The sequence below is a fragment of the Syngnathus leptorhynchus genome, unplaced genomic scaffold (genome assembly GCF_054491065.1).
Source record: "Syngnathus leptorhynchus isolate UIUO unplaced genomic scaffold, UIUO_Slep HiC_scaffold_208, whole genome shotgun sequence".
Lineage (NCBI taxonomy): Eukaryota > Metazoa > Chordata > Actinopteri > Syngnathiformes > Syngnathidae > Syngnathus > Syngnathus leptorhynchus.
Window position 1 is genome coordinate 93,027 of NW_028232175.1, and position 16,974 is coordinate 110,000.

Sequence of the window (16,974 nt, forward strand, 5' to 3'; positions counted from 1 at the left end):
TTCCATACTTGCAGCCACGGAGTTGGCTAAAATTGCACTAAGTGCGAAAGCCCATTCATTTACAACGGCGTGTCCGCCAGGCGGCGACATTTCCCCGTTACCGGTGGCTGCGCGGCGGGTGAGTGACAGAGCTTATCCGAGCGGCTGGAACTCTGCGCCGGCGTGGTCGAGCGTGAGGCCTCGGCCCTTTGGCTGCCTGGTACCTAAAACACTTCCATTGATCCAGCCACGGAGGGTGCTGGCTGGTGGCTCCATAGCTCCATAGCTCCATAGCACCAGAGCTCCATAGCTCCATAGCTCCAGGGCTCCATAGCTCCATAGCTCCAGGGCTCCAGGGCTCCATAGCTCCAGGGCTCCAGGGCTCCATAGCTCCATAGCTCCAGGGCTCCATAGCTCCATACCTCCATAGCTCCATAGCTCCAGCCTGGGTGGCTGGTGGCTCCATAGCTCCATACTTCCATAGCTCCAGTCAGAGAGTGTGCTAAAATTGCACTAAGTGCGAAAGCCCATTCATTTACAACGGCGTGTCCACAAGGCGGCGACATTTCCCCGTTACCGGTGGCTGCGCGGCGGGTGAGTGACAGAGCTTATCCGAGCGGCTGGAACTCTGCGCCGGCGTGGTCGAGCGTGAGGCCTCGGCCCTTTGGCTGCCTGGTACCTAAAACACTTCCATTGATCCAGCCACGGAGGGTGCTGGCTGGTGGCTCCATAGCTCCATACCTCCATACCTCCAGAGCTCCAGAGCTCCATAGCACCAGAGCTCCATAGCTCCATAGCACCAGAGCTCCATAGCACCAGAGCTCCATAGCTCCATAGCACCAGAGCTCCATAGCTCCATAGCACCAGAGCTCCATAGCTCCATAGCACCAGAGCTCCATAGCTCCATAGCTCCATAGCACCAGAGCTCCATAGCTCCATAGCACCAGAGCTCCATAGCTCCATAGCACCAGAGCTCCATAGCTCCATAGCACCAGAGCTCCATAGCTCCATAGCACCAGAGCTCCATAGCTCCATAGCACCAGAGCTCCATAGCTCCATAGCACCAGAGCTCCATAGCTCCATAGCACCAGAGCTCCATAGCTCCATAGCACCAGAGCTCCATAGCTCCATAGCACCAGAGCTCCATAGCTCCATAGCACCAGAGCTCCATAGCTCCATAGCTCCAGCCTGGGTGGCTGGTGGCTCCATAGCTCCATACTTCCATAGCTCCAGTCAGAGAGTTGGCTAAAATTGCACTAAGTGCGAAAGCCCATTCATTTACAACGGCGTGTCCACAAGGCGGCGACATTTCCCCGTTACCGGTGGCTGCGCGGCGGGTGAGTGACAGAGCTTATCCGAGCGGCTGGAACTCTGCGCCGGCGTGGTCGAGCGTGAGGCCTCGGCCCTTTGGCTGCCTGGTACCTAAAACACTTCCATTGATCCAGCCACGGAGGGTGCTGGCTGGTGGCTCCATAGCTCCATACCTCCAGAGCTCCAGAGCTCCATAGCACCAGAGCTCCATAGCTCCATAGCACCAGAGCTCCATAGCACCAGAGCTCCATAGCTCCATAGCACCAGAGCTCCATAGCTCCATAGCACCAGAGCTCCATAGCTCCATAGCACCAGAGCTCCATAGCTCCATAGCTCCATAGCACCAGAGCTCCATAGCTCCATAGCACCAGAGCTCCATAGCTCCATAGCACCAGAGCTCCATAGCTCCATAGCACCAGAGCTCCATAGCTCCATAGCACCAGAGCTCCATAGCTCCATAGCACCAGAGCTCCATAGCTCCATAGCACCAGAGCTCCATAGCTCCATAGCACCAGAGCTCCATAGCTCCATAGCACCAGAGCTCCATAGCTCCATAGCTCCAGGGCTCCATAGCTCCATAGCTCCAGGGCTCCATAGCTCCAGGGCTCCAGGGCTCCATAGCTCCAGGGCTCCATAGCTCCAGGGCTCCAGGGCTCCATAGCTCCATACCTCCAGAGCTCCATACCTCCAGAGCTCCAGAGCTCCATAGCACCAGAGCTCCATGGCTTCAGAGCTCCATAGCACCATAGCTCCATACCTCCAGAGCTCCAGGGCTCCATAGCTCCATAGCTCCATAGCTCCATAGCTCCATACCTCCAGAGCTCCATAGCACCAGAGCTCCATGGCTCCATAGCTCCAGCCTGGGTGGCTGGTGGCTCCATAGCTCCATACTTCCATAGCTCCAGTCAGAGAGTTGGCGAAAATTGCACTAAGTGCGAAAGCCCATTCATTTACAACGGCGTGTCCGCCAGGCGGCGACATTTCCCCGTTACCGGTGGCTGCGCGGCGGGTGAGTGACAGAGCTTATCCGAGCGGCTGGAACTCTGCGCCGGCGTGGTCGAGCGGCTGGCCTCGGTAGTTGAGGTACCAGGGGTGGGGCGGGGAGCTCCAGGCGGGTCTTGTGAGAGAGTGAAGCCGAGCGGCTGGAACTCTCGGCCGGCCTGGTCGAGCGGCTGGCCTCGGTAGTTGAGGTACCAGGGGCGGGCTGGGGAGCTCCAGGCGGGGCTTGTGAGAGAGTGAAGCCGAGCGGCTGGAACTCTGGGCCGGCCTGGTCGAGCGGCTGGCCTCGGTAGTTGAGGTACCAGGGGCGGGCTGGGGAGCTCCAGGCGGGGCTTGTGAGAGAGTGTAGCCGAGCGGCTGGAACTCTGGGCCGGCGTGGTTGAGCAGCATGCCCGCGGAGGTGGCTCTTCCATAGGCAGGGAGGGTGCTGGAGCTCCACACTTCCATAGGCAGGGAGGGTGCTGGAGCTCCACACTTCCATAGGCAGGGAGGGTGCTGGAGCTCCACACTTCCATAGGCAGGGAGGGTGCTGGAGCTCCACACTTCCATAGGCAGGGAGGGTGCTGGAGCTCCACACTTCCATAGGCAGGGAGGGTGCTGGAGCTCCACACTTCCATAGGCAGGGAGGGTGCTGGAGCTCCACACTTCCATAGGCAGGGAGGGTGCTGGAGCTCCACACTTCCATAGGCAGGGAGGGTGCTGGAGCTCCACACTTCCATAGGCAGGGAGGGTGCTGGAGCTCCACACTTCCATAGGCAGGGAGGGTGCTGGAGCTCCACACTTCCATAGGCAGGGAGGGTGCTGGAGCTCCACACTTCCATAGGCAGGGAGGGTGCTGGAGCTCCACACTTCCATAGGCAGGGAGGGTGCTGGAGCTCCACACTTCCATAGGCAGGGAGGGTGCTGGAGCTCCACACTTCCATAGGCAGGGAGGGTGCTGGAGCTCCACACTTCCATAGGCAGGGAGGGTGCTGGAGCTCCACACTTCCATAGGCAGGGAGGGTGCTGGAGCTCCACACTTCCATAGGCAGGGAGGGTGCTGGAGCTCCACACTTCCATAGGCAGGGAGGGTGCTGGAGCTCCACACTTCCATAGGCAGGGAGGGTGCTGGAGCTCCACACTTCCATAGGCAGGGAGGGTGCTGGAGCTCCACACTTCCATAGGCAGGGAGGGTGCTGGAGCTCCACACTTCCATAGGCAGGGAGGGTGCTGGAGCTCCACACTTCCATAGGCAGGGAGGGTGCTGGAGCTCCACACTTCCATAGGCAGGGAGGGTGCTGGAGCTCCACACTTCCATAGGCAGGGAGGGTGCTGGAGCTCCACACTTCCATAGGCAGGGAGGGTGCTGGAGCTCCACACTTCCATAGGCAGGGAGGGTGCTGGAGCTCCACACTTCCATAGGCAGGGAGGGTGCTGGAGCTCCACACTTCCATAGGCAGGGAGGGTGCTGGAGCTCCACACTTCCATAGGCAGGGAGGGTGCTGGAGCTCCACACTTCCATAGGCAGGGAGGGTGCTGGAGCTCCACACTTCCATAGGCAGGGAGGGTGCTGGAGCTCCACACTTCCATAGGCAGGGAGGGTGCTGGAGCTCCACACTTCCATAGGCAGGGAGGGTGCTGGAGCTCCACACTTCCATAGGCAGGGAGGGTGCTGGAGCTCCACACTTCCATAGGCAGGGAGGGTGCTGGAGCTCCACATCCACACTTCCAGCCACTGCATGCTGGCACTTCCACCTTGCTTGCTAAGTCGGCGTGATCTTGCCCAAAAAGTCCCTCCTCACCTCCAGCTGGAAGTGGAAAAAAATCCTCCACCTGCTTGGCCGAGGTTCTGGAAGCCAGCAGCTCGCAGAATGTTGCCAAAGTTTCACTGGAAGGAAAAGAAAAGAGAAGACCGAGTGCGCATTTCACCTACCGCCGAATGTCCACAAGAGGGAAGTGTCACTCCGTCGCAGAATCTGCGCCGACGCACTCGGCACCCTTCGAATTTATGGTGCCGGTGCGGGTGTTCTGGGTGCAAAAAGGCCGCCCAAGTGGTAGAAAAAAATCAGACTTCGTCTCTTAGGTCGAAATTAATGCCAAGTTTTGAAATGCGCTGGCAGGGGTGGACCAGGGCCCGTTAGAAGTGCTTAGCCGAGGTCCTGGAAGCCTAACCCGGCGTGATCTTGTGCAAAAAGCCGCTGCTGAGCTCCAGCTGGAAGTGTAAAAAGAACCGGGCTGGATCAAAAAAAGAACCGGGCGGCCCGTTAAAATTGCTTAGCCGAGGTCCTGGAACCCTAACCCGGCGTGATCTTGTGCAAAAAGCCGCTGCTGAGCTCCAGCTGGAAGTGTAAAAAGAACCGGGCTGGTTCAAAAAAAGAACCGGGCGACCCGTTAGAAGTGCTTAGCCGAGGTCCTGGAAGCCTAACCCGGCGTGATCTTGTGCAAAAAGCCGCTGCTGAGCTCCAGCTGGAAGTGGAAAAAGAACCGGGCTGGATCAAAAAAGAACCGGGCGACCCGTTAAAATTGCTTAGCCGAGGTCCTGGAAGCCTAACACGGCGTGTTCTTGTGCAAAAAGCCGCTCCCGAGCTCCAGCTGGAAGTGTAAAAAGAACCAGGCTGGATAAAAAAAAGAACCGGGCTGGATCAAAAAAGAACCGGGCGACCCGTTAAAATTGCTTAGCCGAGGTCCTGGAAGCCTAACACGGCGTGATCTTGTGCAAAAAGCCGCTCCCGAGCTCCAGCTGGAAGTGTAAAAAGAACCGGGCTGGATAAAAAAAGAACCGGGCTGGATAAAAAAAGAACCGGGCGGCCCATTAAAATTGCTTAGCCGAGGTCCTGGAAGCCTAACACGGCGTGATCTTGTGCAAAAAGCCGCTCCCGAGCTCCAGCTGGAAGTGTAAAAAGAACCGGGCTGGATAAAAAAAGAACCGGGCTGGATCAAAAAAGAACCGGGCGGCCCATTAAAATTGCTTAGCCGAGGTCCTGGAAGCCTAACACGGCGTGATCTTGTGCAAAAAGCCGCTCCCGAGCTCCAGCTGGAAGTGTAAAAAGAACCGGGCTGGATAAAAAAAGAACCGGGCTGGATCAAAAAAAGAACCGGGCGACCCGTTAAAATTGCTTAGCCGAGGTCCTGGAAGCCTAACCCGGCGTGATCTTGTGCAAAAAGCCGCTGCTGAGCTCCAGCTGGAAGTGTAAAAAGAACCGGGCTGGATAAAAAAAGAACCGGGCTGGATCAAAAAAAGAACCGGGCGACCCGTTAAAATTGCTTAGCCGAGGTCCTGGAAGCCTAACACGGCGTGATCTTGTGCAAAAAGCAGCTCCCGAGCTCCAGCTGGAAGTGTAAAAAGAACCAGGCTGGATAAAAAAAAGAACCGGGCTGGATCAAAAAAGAACCGGGCGACCCGTTAAAATTGCTTAGCCGAGGTCCTGGAAGCCTAACCCGGCGTGATCTTGTGCAAATAGCCGCTGCCGAGCTCCAGCTGGAAGTGTGAAAAGAACCGGGCTGGATAAAAAAAAGAACCGGGCTGGATCAAAAAAGAACCGGGCGACCCGTTAAAATTGCTTAGCCGAGGTCCTGGAAGCCTAACCCGGCGTGATCTTGTGCAAATAGCCGCTGCCGAGCTCCAGCTGGAAGTGTGAAAAGAACCGGGCTGGATAAAAAAAAGAACCGGGCTGGATCAAAAAAGAACCGGGCGACCCGTTAAAATTGCTTAGCCGAGGTCCTGGAAGCCTAACCCGGCGCGATCTTGTGCAAATAGCCGCTGCCGAGCTCCAGCTGGAAGTGTGAAAAGAACCGGGCTGGATAAAAAAAAGAACCGGGCTGGATCAAAAAAGAACCGGGCGACCCGTTAAAATTGCTTAGCCGAGGTCCTGGAAGCCTAACCCGGCGTGATCTTGTGCAAATAGCCGCTGCCGAGCTCCAGCTGGAAGTGTGAAAAGAACCGGGCTGGATAAAAAAAAGAACCGGGCTGGATCAAAAAAGAACCGGGCGACCCGTTAAAATTGCTTAGCCGAGGTCCTGGAAGCCTAACACGGCGTGATCTTGTGCAAAAAGCCGCTCCCGAGCTCCAGCTGGAAGTGTGAAAAGAACCGGGCTGGATAAAAAAAAGAACCGGGCTGGATCAAAAAAGAACCGGGCGACCCGTTAAAATTGCTTAGCCGAGGTCCTGGAAGCCTAACCCGGCGTGATCTTGTGCAAATAGCCGCTGCCGAGCTCCAGCTGGAAGTGTGAAAAGAACCGGGCTGGATAAAAAAAAGAACCGGGCTGGATCAAAAAAGAACCGGGCGACCCGTTAAAATTGCTTAGCCGAGGTCCTGGAAGCCTAACACGGCGTGATCTTGTGCAAAAAGCCGCTCCCGAGCTCCAGCTGGAAGTGTAAAAAGAACCGGGCTGGATAAAAAAAGAACCGGGCTGGATCAAAAAAAGAACCGGGCGACCCGTTAAAATTGCTTAGCCGAGGTCCTGGAAGCCTAACCCGGCGTGATCTTGTGCAAATAGCCGCTGCCGAGCTCCAGCTGGAAGTGTGAAAAGAACCGGGCTGGATAAAAAAAAGAACCGGGCTGGATCAAAAAAGAACCGGGCGACCCGTTAAAATTGCTTAGCCGAGGTCCTGGAAGCCTAACACGGCGTGTTCTTGTGCAAAAAGCCGCTCCCGAGCTCCAGCTGGAAGTGTAAAAAGAACCAGGCTGGATAAAAAAAAGAACCGGGCTGGATCAAAAAAGAACCGGGCGACCCGTTAAAATTGCTTAGCCGAGGTCCTGGAAGCCTAACACGGCGTGATCTTGTGCAAAAAGCCGCTCCCGAGCTCCAGCTGGAAGTGTAAAAAGAACCGGGCTGGATAAAAAAAGAACCGGGCTGGATAAAAAAAAGAACCGGGCGACCCGTTAAAATTGCTTAGCCGAGGTCCTGGAAGCCTAACACGGCGTGTTCTTGTGCAAAAAGCCGCTCCCGAGCTCCAGCTGGAAGTGTAAAAAGAACCAGGCTGGATAAAAAAAAGAACCGGGCTGGATCAAAAAAGAACCGGGCGACCCGTTAAAATTGCTTAGCCGAGGTCCTGGAAGCCTAACCCGGCGTGATCTTGTGCAAATAGCCGCTGCCGAGCTCCAGCTGGAAGTGTGAAAAGAACCGGGCTGGATAAAAAAAAGAACCGGGCTGGATCAAAAAAGAACCGGGCGACCCGTTAAAATTGCTTAGCCGAGGTCCTGGAAGCCTAACACGGCGTGATCTTGTGCAAAAAGCCGCTCCCGAGCTCCAGCTGGAAGTGTAAAAAGAACCGGGCTGGATAAAAAAAGAACCGGGCTGGATCAAAAAAAGAACCGGGCGACCCGTTAAAATTGCTTAGCCGAGGTCCTGGAAGCCTAACCCGGCGTGATCTTGTGCAAATAGCCGCTGCCGAGCTCCAGCTGGAAGTGTGAAAAGAACCGGGCTGGATAAAAAAAAGAACCGGGCTGGATCAAAAAAGAACCGGGCGACCCGTTAAAATTGCTTAGCCGAGGTCCTGGAAGCCTAACACGGCGTGTTCTTGTGCAAAAAGCCGCTCCCGAGCTCCAGCTGGAAGTGTAAAAAGAACCAGGCTGGATAAAAAAAAGAACCGGGCTGGATCAAAAAAGAACCGGGCGACCCGTTAAAATTGCTTAGCCGAGGTCCTGGAAGCCTAACACGGCGTGATCTTGTGCAAAAAGCCGCTCCCGAGCTCCAGCTGGAAGTGTAAAAAGAACCGGGCTGGATAAAAAAAGAACCGGGCTGGATAAAAAAAAGAACCGGGCGACCCGTTAAAATTGCTTAGCCGAGGTCCTGGAAGCCTAACACGGCGTGTTCTTGTGCAAAAAGCCGCTCCCGAGCTCCAGCTGGAAGTGTAAAAAGAACCAGGCTGGATAAAAAAAAGAACCGGGCTGGATCAAAAAAGAACCGGGCGACCCGTTAAAATTGCTTAGCCGAGGTCCTGGAAGCCTAACACGGCGTGATCTTGTGCAAAAAGCCGCTCCCGAGCTCCAGCTGGAAGTGTAAAAAGAACCGGGCTGGATAAAAAAAAGAACCGGGCGGCCCGTTAAAATTGCTTAGCCGAGGTCCTGGAAGCCTAACCCGGCGTGATCTTGTGCAAATAGCCGCTGCCGAGCTCCAGCTGGAAGTGTGAAAAGAACCGGGCTGGATAAAAAAAAGAACCGGGCTGGATCAAAAAAGAACCGGGCGACCCGTTAAAATTGCTTAGCCGAGGTCCTGGAAGCCTAACACGGCGTGATCTTGTGCAAAAAGCCGCTCCCGAGCTCCAGCTGGAAGTGTAAAAAGAACCGGGCTGGATAAAAAAAGAACCGGGCTGGATCAAAAAAAGAACCGGGCGACCCGTTAAAATTGCTTAGCCGAGGTCCTGGAAGCCTAACCCGGCGTGATCTTGTGCAAATAGCCGCTGCCGAGCTCCAGCTGGAAGTGTGAAAAGAACCGGGCTGGATAAAAAAAAGAACCGGGCTGGATCAAAAAAGAACCGGGCGACCCGTTAAAATTGCTTAGCCGAGGTCCTGGAAGCCTAACACGGCGTGTTCTTGTGCAAAAAGCCGCTCCCGAGCTCCAGCTGGAAGTGTAAAAAGAACCAGGCTGGATAAAAAAAAGAACCGGGCTGGATCAAAAAAGAACCGGGCGACCCGTTAAAATTGCTTAGCCGAGGTCCTGGAAGCCTAACACGGCGTGATCTTGCCCGAAAGTCTCCCTCTATACTTCCATTTTAGGTACCAGGGGCTCATAGTGTACTTGGTCCCCCTAGTCAGTGTACTCATCCAGTTACCCCCCGTTTTCCAAAACACCATCGGCACGTATAAGGGGGGGACTCCTGAGAGAGATGAGGTATATGGCAGCGCAACACCAATCCGCTCCGCGCTGGTTCCCATGTCGGCTACGGATGAATAAAACCAGCCTGTCCCCCCTGGAGCTCACGAGACACGGAATTTTTTCTAAGTGCCAACGGCTCTTCCGAGCAAACGTGTCCGCTCCGGCTGGTTCCCCCGTCGGCCTCGAATGACGAAAAATGCCGGTCTCCGCCCGGAGCTCATGACAAACGAAAAATTTTCTAAGTGCCAACGGCACTAGCGAGCGAATGTGTCCGCTCGGCGCTGGTTCCCGGGTCGAACCCGGAAGACGAAAAACGCCGGTCCTCGCCCGGAGCTCATGACAAACGAAAAATTTTCTAAGTGCCAACGGCACTAGCGAGCGAATGTGTCCGCTCGGCGCTGGTTCCCGGGTCGAACCCGGAAGACGAAAAACGCCGCTCTCCGCCCGGAGCTCATGACAAACGAAAAATTTTCTAAGTGCCAACGGCACTAGCGAGCGAATGTGTCCGCTCGGCGCTGGTTCCCGGGTCGAACCCGGAAGACGAAAAACGCCGGTCCTCGCCCGGAGCTCATGACAAACGAAAAATTTTCTAAGTGCCAACGGCACTAGCGAGCGAATGTGTCCGCTCGGCGCTGGTTCCCGGGTCGAACCCGGAAGACGAAAAACGCCGCTCTCCGCCCGGAGCTCATGACAAACGAAAAATTTTCTAAGTGCCAACGGCACTAGCGAGCGAATGTGTCCGCTCGGCGCTGGTTCCCGGGTCGAACCCGGAAGACGAAAAACGCCGGTCCTCGCCCGGAGCTCATGACAAACGAAAAATTTTCTAAGTGCCAACGGCACTAGCGAGCGAATGTGTCCGCTCGGCGCTGGTTCCCGGGTCGAACCCGGAAGACGAAAAACGCCGGTCCTCGCCCGGAGCTCATGACAAACGAAAAATTTTCTAAGTGCCAACGGCACTAGCGAGCGAATGTGTCCGCTCGGCGCTGGTTCCCGGGTCGAACCCGGAAGACGAAAAACGCCGCTCTCCGCCCGGAGCTCATGACAAACGAAAAATTTTCTAAGTGCCAACGGCACTAGCGAGCGAATGTGTCCGCTCGGCGCTGGTTCCCGGGTCGAACCCGGAAGACGAAAAACGCCGGTCCTCGCCCGGAGCTCATGACAAACGAAAAATTTTCTAAGTGCCAACGGCACTAGCGAGCGAATGTGTCCGCTCGGCGCTGGTTCCCGGGTCGAACCCGGAAGACGAAAAACGCCGGTCTCCGCCCGGAGCTCATGACAAACGAAAAATTTTCTAAGTGCCAACGGCACTAGCGAGCGAATGTGTCCGCTCGGCGCTGGTTCCCGGGTCGGACCCGGAAGACGAAAAACGCCGGTCTCCGCCCGGAGCTCATGACAAACGAAAAATTTTCTAAGTGCCAACGGCACTAGCGAGCGAATGTGTCCGCTCGGCGCTGGTTCCCGGGTCGAACCCGGAAGACGAAAAACGCCGGTCTCCGCCCGGAGCTCATGACAAACGAAAAATTTTCTAAGTGCCAACGGCACTAGCGAGCGAATGTGTCCGCTCGGCGCTGGTTCCCGGGTCGAACCCGGAAGACGAAAAACGCCGGTCTCCGCCCGGAGCTCATGACAAACGAAAAATTTTCTAAGTGCCAACGGCACTAGCGAGCGAATGTGTCCGCTCGGCGCTGGTTCCCGGGTCGGACCCGGAAGACGAAAAACGCCGGTCCTCGCCTGGAGGTCCCAGCAAAATCGGCGAAAAAACGACTAAGTGTCAACTTTCGAAAAAACGGCTAAGTGTCGACTTTCGAAAAAACGGCTAAGTGTCAACTTTCGAAAAAACGGCTAAGTGTCAACTTTCGAAAAAACGACTAAGTGCCCACGGCTCTGCGGGGCTTGTGAGTCCGCCCCGCGCCGGTTCGGCGGTCGGCCTCAAAAAGCAAAAAATCAGCCTCTCTCCCTGGAGCTCACCAAAAATTTGTCGAAATTTTTCTAAGTTCTCCTCGAGGTACCAGGGGGTGAGGTACCCGGGCTAAGGTGCAGTACCTTTTTTGGTCTTCAGGTGCGCCAGAGTACAATGAAATGGTCCCAGTAGTCAGTGTACTCATCGACTTTCCCCCCGTTTTCCAAAGCACCTCGTTTACGAGTATGGAGGAGATGGTGCTGGTCTCCCCACGGCGTCGGACACGCCGTCCTCGACAGCACAAGGTCGGATAGAAGACCTGGAAAGCGCCGTGGCACGCGCTGGAGGTGGGCACTTTGGCGAAAAAACGACTAAGTGTCAACTTTCGAAAAAACGACTAAGTGTCAACTTTCGAAAAAACGGCTAAGTGTCAACTTTCGAAAAAACGACTAAGTGTCACCTCTCTGAAAAAATGGCAAAGTGTCGCCTCTCTGAAAATTTTCTAAGTGCCCACGGCTCTGCGGGCTCGTGCATCCGAGCCGCGCCGGTTCTGCAACCGGCCTAGAATGACGAAAAATAACGGTCTCCTCCTGGAGCTCACAGCCAATTGTGGCGAAAAAGTGGCAAAGTGCCCACGGCTCTGCGGGCTCGTGCATCCGACCCGCGCCGGTTCTGCAGCCGGCCTAGAATGACGAAAAATAACGGTCTCCTCCTGGAGCTCACAGCCAACTTGGCAAAAAGTTTCTAAGTGCCCACGGCCCTGCCGAGCTTTGGCGTCCGCCCAGCGCCGGTTCCGCAGTCGGCCTCGAATGACGAAAAATAACGGTCTCCTCCTGGAGCTCACAGCCAACTTGGCAAAAAGTTTCTAAGTGCCCACGGCCCTGCCGAGCTTTGGCGTCCGCCCAGCGCCGGTTCCGCAGTCGGCCTCGAATGACGAAAAATAACGGTCTCCTCCTGGAGCTCACAGCCAACTTGGCAAAAAGTTTCTAAGTGCCCACGGCCCTGCCGAGCTTTGGCGTCCGCTCAGCGCCGGTTCCGCAGTCGGCCTCGAATGACGAAAAATAACGGTCTCCTCCTGGAGCTCACAGCCAACTTGGCAAAAAGTGGCAAAGTGCCCACGGCTCTGCGGGCTCGTGCATCCGACCCGCGCCGGTTCTGCAGCCGGCCTAGAATGACGAAAAATAACGGTCTCCTCCTGGAGCTCACAGCCAACTTGGCAAAAAGTTTCTAAGTGCCCACGGCCCTGCCGAGCTTTGGCGTCCGCCCAGCGCCGGTTCCGCAGTCGGCCTCGAATGACGAAAAATAACGGTCTCCTCCTGGAGCTCACAGCCAACTTGGCAAAAAGTTTCTAAGTGCCCACGGCCCTGCCGAGCTTTGGCGTCCGCCCAGCGCCGGTTCCGCAGTCGGCCTCGAATGACGAAAAATAACGGTCTCCTCCTGGAGCTCACAGCCAACTTGGCAAAAAGTTTCTAAGTGCCCACGGCCCTGCCGAGCTTTGGCGTCCGCCCAGCGCCGGTTCCGCAGTCGGCCTCGAATGACGAAAAATAACGGTCTCCTCCTGGAGCTCACAGCCAACTTGGCAAAAAGTTTCTAAGTGCCCACGGCCCTGCCGAGCTTTGGCGTCCGCTCAGCGCCGGTTCCGCAGTCGGCCTCGAATGACGAAAAATAACGGTCTCCTCCTGGAGCTCACAGCCAACTTGGCAAAAAGTTTCTAAGTGCCCACGGCCCTGCCGAGCTTTGGCGTCCGCTCAGCGCCGGTTCCGCAGTCGGCCTCGAATGACGAAAAATAACGGTCTCCTCCTGGAGCTCACAGCCAACTTGGCAAAAAGTGGCAAAGTGCCCACGGCTCTGCGGGCTCGTGCATCCGACCCGCGCCGGTTCTGCAGCCGGCCTAGAATGACGAAAAATAACGGTCTCCTCCTGGAGCTCACAGCCAACTTGGCAAAAAGTTTCTAAGTGCCCACGGCCCTGCCGAGCTTTGGCGTCCGCCCAGCGCCGGTTCCGCAGTCGGCCTCGAATGACGAAAAATAACGGTCTCCTCCTGGAGCTCACAGCCAACTTGGCAAAAAGTTTCTAAGTGCCCACGGCCCTGCCGAGCTTTGGCGTCCGCCCAGCGCCGGTTCCGCAGTCGGCCTCGAATGACGAAAAATAACGGTCTCCTCCTGGAGCTCACAGCCAACTTGGCAAAAAGTTTCTAAGTGCCCACGGCCCTGCCGAGCTTTGGCGTCCGCCCAGCGCCGGTTCCGCAGTCGGCCTCGAATGACGAAAAATAACGGTCTCCTCCTGGAGCTCACAGCCAACTTGGCAAAAAGTTTCTAAGTGTCACATCTCTGAAAAAACGGCTAAGTGTCGACTTTCGAAAAAACGGCAAAGTGTCACATCTCTGAAAAAACGGCTAAGTGTCGACTTTCGAAAAAACGGCTAAGTGTCAACTTTCGAAAAAACGGCTAAGTGTCGCCTCTCTGAAAAAACGGCAAAGTGTCAACTTTCGAAAAAACGACAGAGTGTCGCCTCTCTGAAAAAACGACTAAGTGTCGACTCTGAGAAAATGGCAAAGTGCCCACGGCTCTGCGGGCTCGTGCATCCGACCCGCGCCGGTTCCCCAGCCGGCCTGAAATAAGGCAAAACCAGCCTCTCCGCCTGGAGCTCAGAGCCAACTTGGCGAATATTTTCTAAGTGCCCACGGCTCTGCGTGGCTACGGCGTCTGCCCAGCGCCGGTTCCTGGGTCGAACCCCGAGGACGAGGAATGCCGGTCTCCGCCTGGAGGTCCCAGCTTAATCGGCGAAAATTTTCTAAGTGCCCACGGCTCTGCCGGGCTCGTGCATCCGACCCGCGCCGGTTCCCCAGCCGGCCTGAAATAAGGCAAAACCAGGCTCTCCCCCTGGAGCTCAGAGCCAATTGTGGCGAAAAAACGACTAAGTGTCAACTTTCGAAAAAACGACTAAGTGTCAACTTTCCAAAAAAACGGCTAAGTGTCGACTTTCGAAAAAACGGCTAAGTGTCAACTTTCGAAAAAACGACTAAGTGTCGCCTCTGAAAAAACGACTAAGTGTCGCCTCTCTGAAAAAACGACTAAGTGCCCACGGCTCTGCGGGGCTTGTGAGTCCGCCCCGCGCCGGTTCGGCGGTCGGCCTCAAAAAGCGAAAAATCAGCCTCTCTCCCTGGAGCTCACCAAAAATTTGTCGAAATTTTTCTAAGTTCTCCTCGAGGTACCAGGGGGTGAGGTACCCGGGCTAAGGTGCAGTACCTTTTTTGGTCTTCAGGTGCGCCAGAGTACAATGAAATGGTCCCAGTAGTCAGTGTACTCATCGACTTTCCCCCCGTTTTCCAAAGCACCCCGTTTACGAGTATGGAGGAGATGGTGCTGGTCTCCCCACGGCGTCGGACACGCCGTCCTCGACAGCACAAGGTCGGATAGAAGACCTGAAAAGCGCCGTGGCACGCGCTGGAGGTGTCACTGTGGCGAAAAAGTGACTAAGTGTCAACTTTCGAAAAAACGGCTAAGTGTCAACTTTCGAAAAAACGGCTAAGTGTCAACTTTCGAAAAAACTGCTAAGTGTCAACTTTCGAAAAAACGACTAAGTGTCGCCTCTCTGAAAAAACGGCAAAGTGTCAACTTTCGAAAAAACGACTAAGTGTCAACTTTCGAAAAAACGACTAAGTGTCACCTCTCTGAAAAAATGGCAAAGTGTCAACTGCGAATGTGGTGGTGCATGGAAGGAAGTGGAGGACGGCCGCCTCCTTAAACACAGGCCGAAGAGGAGCGTCAGGGCCGGCTCCTTAAACACGGACCGAGTGTCGCCCTTAACACAGACCAAGCGGAGGACGGCCGCCTCCCTAAATACAGGCCGAACCGGAGCGCGAGGGCCGCTCCTTAAACACGGACCGAGTGTCGCCCTTAACACAGACCAAGGGGAGGACGGCCGCCTCCTTAAACACAGGCCGGAGAGGAGCGTCAGGGCCAGGCTCCTCAAACATGGACCGAGTGTCGCCCTTAACACAGACCAAGCGGAGGACGGCCGCCTCCCTAAATACAGGCCGAACCGGAGCGCGAGGGCCAGGCTCCTTAAACACGGACCGAGTGTCGCCCTTAACACAGACCAAGGGGAGGACGGCCGCCTCCTTAAACACAGGCCGGAGAGGAGCGTCAGGGCCAGGCTCCTCAAACATGGACCGAGTGTCGCCCTTAACACAGACCAAGGGGAGGACGGCCGCCTCCTTAAACACAGGCCGGAGAGGAGCGTCAGGGCCAGGCTCCTCAAACATGGACCGAGTGTCGCCCTTAACACAGACCAAGGGGAGGACGGCCGCCTCCTTAAACACAGGCCGGAGAGGAGCGTCAGGGCCAGGCTCCTCAAACATGGACCGAGTGTCGCCCTTAACACAGACCAAGGGGAGGACGGCCGCCTCCTTAAACACAGGCCGGAGAGGAGCGTCAGGGCCAGGCTCCTCAAACATGGACCGAGTGTCGCCCTTAACACAGACCAAGGGGAGGACGGCCGCCTCCTTAAACACAGGCCGGAGAGGAGCGTCAGGGCCAGGCTCCTCAAACATGGACCGAGTGTCGCCCTTAACACAGACCAAGGGGAGGACGGCCGCCTCCTTAAACACAGGCCGGAGAGGAGCGTCAGGGCCAGGCTCCTCAAACATGGACCGAGTGTCGCCCTTAACACAGACCAAGCGGAGGACGGCCGCCTCCCTAAATACAGGCCGAACCGGAGCGCGAGTGTCGCTCCTTAAACACGGACCGAGTGGAGGACGGCCGCCTCCTTAAACACAGGCCGAACAAAATGACACAAAGTGTCAACTGCGAATGTTGTCCATCCAAGGAAGGAGCGTGATGCCCGGCCGGCTCCTTAAACACAGGCCGAGAGTCGCCCCGGACGGTCCGCCTCGCGGCGCCCGTCTGCTCGGATAAAATGACACAAAGTGTCAACTACGAATGTTGTCCATCCAAGGAGGGAGCGTGATGCCCGGCCGGCTCCGAAAACACAGGCCGAGAGTCGCCCCGGACGGTCCGCCTCGCGGCGCCCGTCTGCTCGGATAAAATGACACAAAGTGTCAACTGCGAATGTTGTCCATCCAAGGAAGGAGCGTGATGCCCGGCCGGCTCCTTAAACACAGGCCGAGAGTCGCCCCGGACGGTCCGCCTCGCGGCGCCCGCCCGCTCGGATAAAATGACACAAAGTGTCAACTACGAATGTTGTCCATCCAAGGAGGGAGCTTGAGGCCCGGCCGGCTCCGAAAACACAGGCCGAGAGTCGCCCCGGACGGTCCGCCTCTCGAGGCGCCCGCCCGCTCGGATAAAATGACACAAAGTGTCAACTACGAATGTTGTCCATCCAAGGAGGGAGCGTGATGCCCGGCCGGCTCCGAAAACACAGGCCGAGAGTCGCCCCGGACGGTCCGCCTCTCGAGGCGCCCGTCTGCTCGGATAAAATGACACAAAGTGTCAACTGCGTCTGCTCGGATAAAATGACACAAAGTGTCAACTGCGAATGTTGTCCATCCAAGGAAGGAGCGTGATGCCCGGCCGGCTCCTTAAACACAGGCCGAGAGTCGCCCCGGACGGTCCGCCTCGCGGCGCCCGCCCGCTCGGATAAAATGACACAAAGTGTCAACTACGAATGTTGTCCATCCAAGGAAGGAGCGTGATGCCCGGCCGGCTCCTTAAACACAGGCCGAGAGTCGCCCCGGACGGTCGCCTCGCGGCGCCCGTCTGCTCGGATAAAATGACACAAAGTGTCAACTACGAATGTTGTCCATCCAAGGAGGGAGCGTGATGCCCGGCCGGCTCCGAAAACACAGGCCGAGAGTCGCCCCGGACGGTCCGCCTCGCGGCGCCCGTCTGCTCGGATAAAATGACACAAAGTGTCAACTGCGAATGTTGTCCATCCAAGGAAGGAGCGTGATGCCCGGCCGGCTCCTTAAACACAGGCCGAGAGTCGCCCCGGACGGTCCGCCTCGCGGCGCCCGCCCGCTCGGA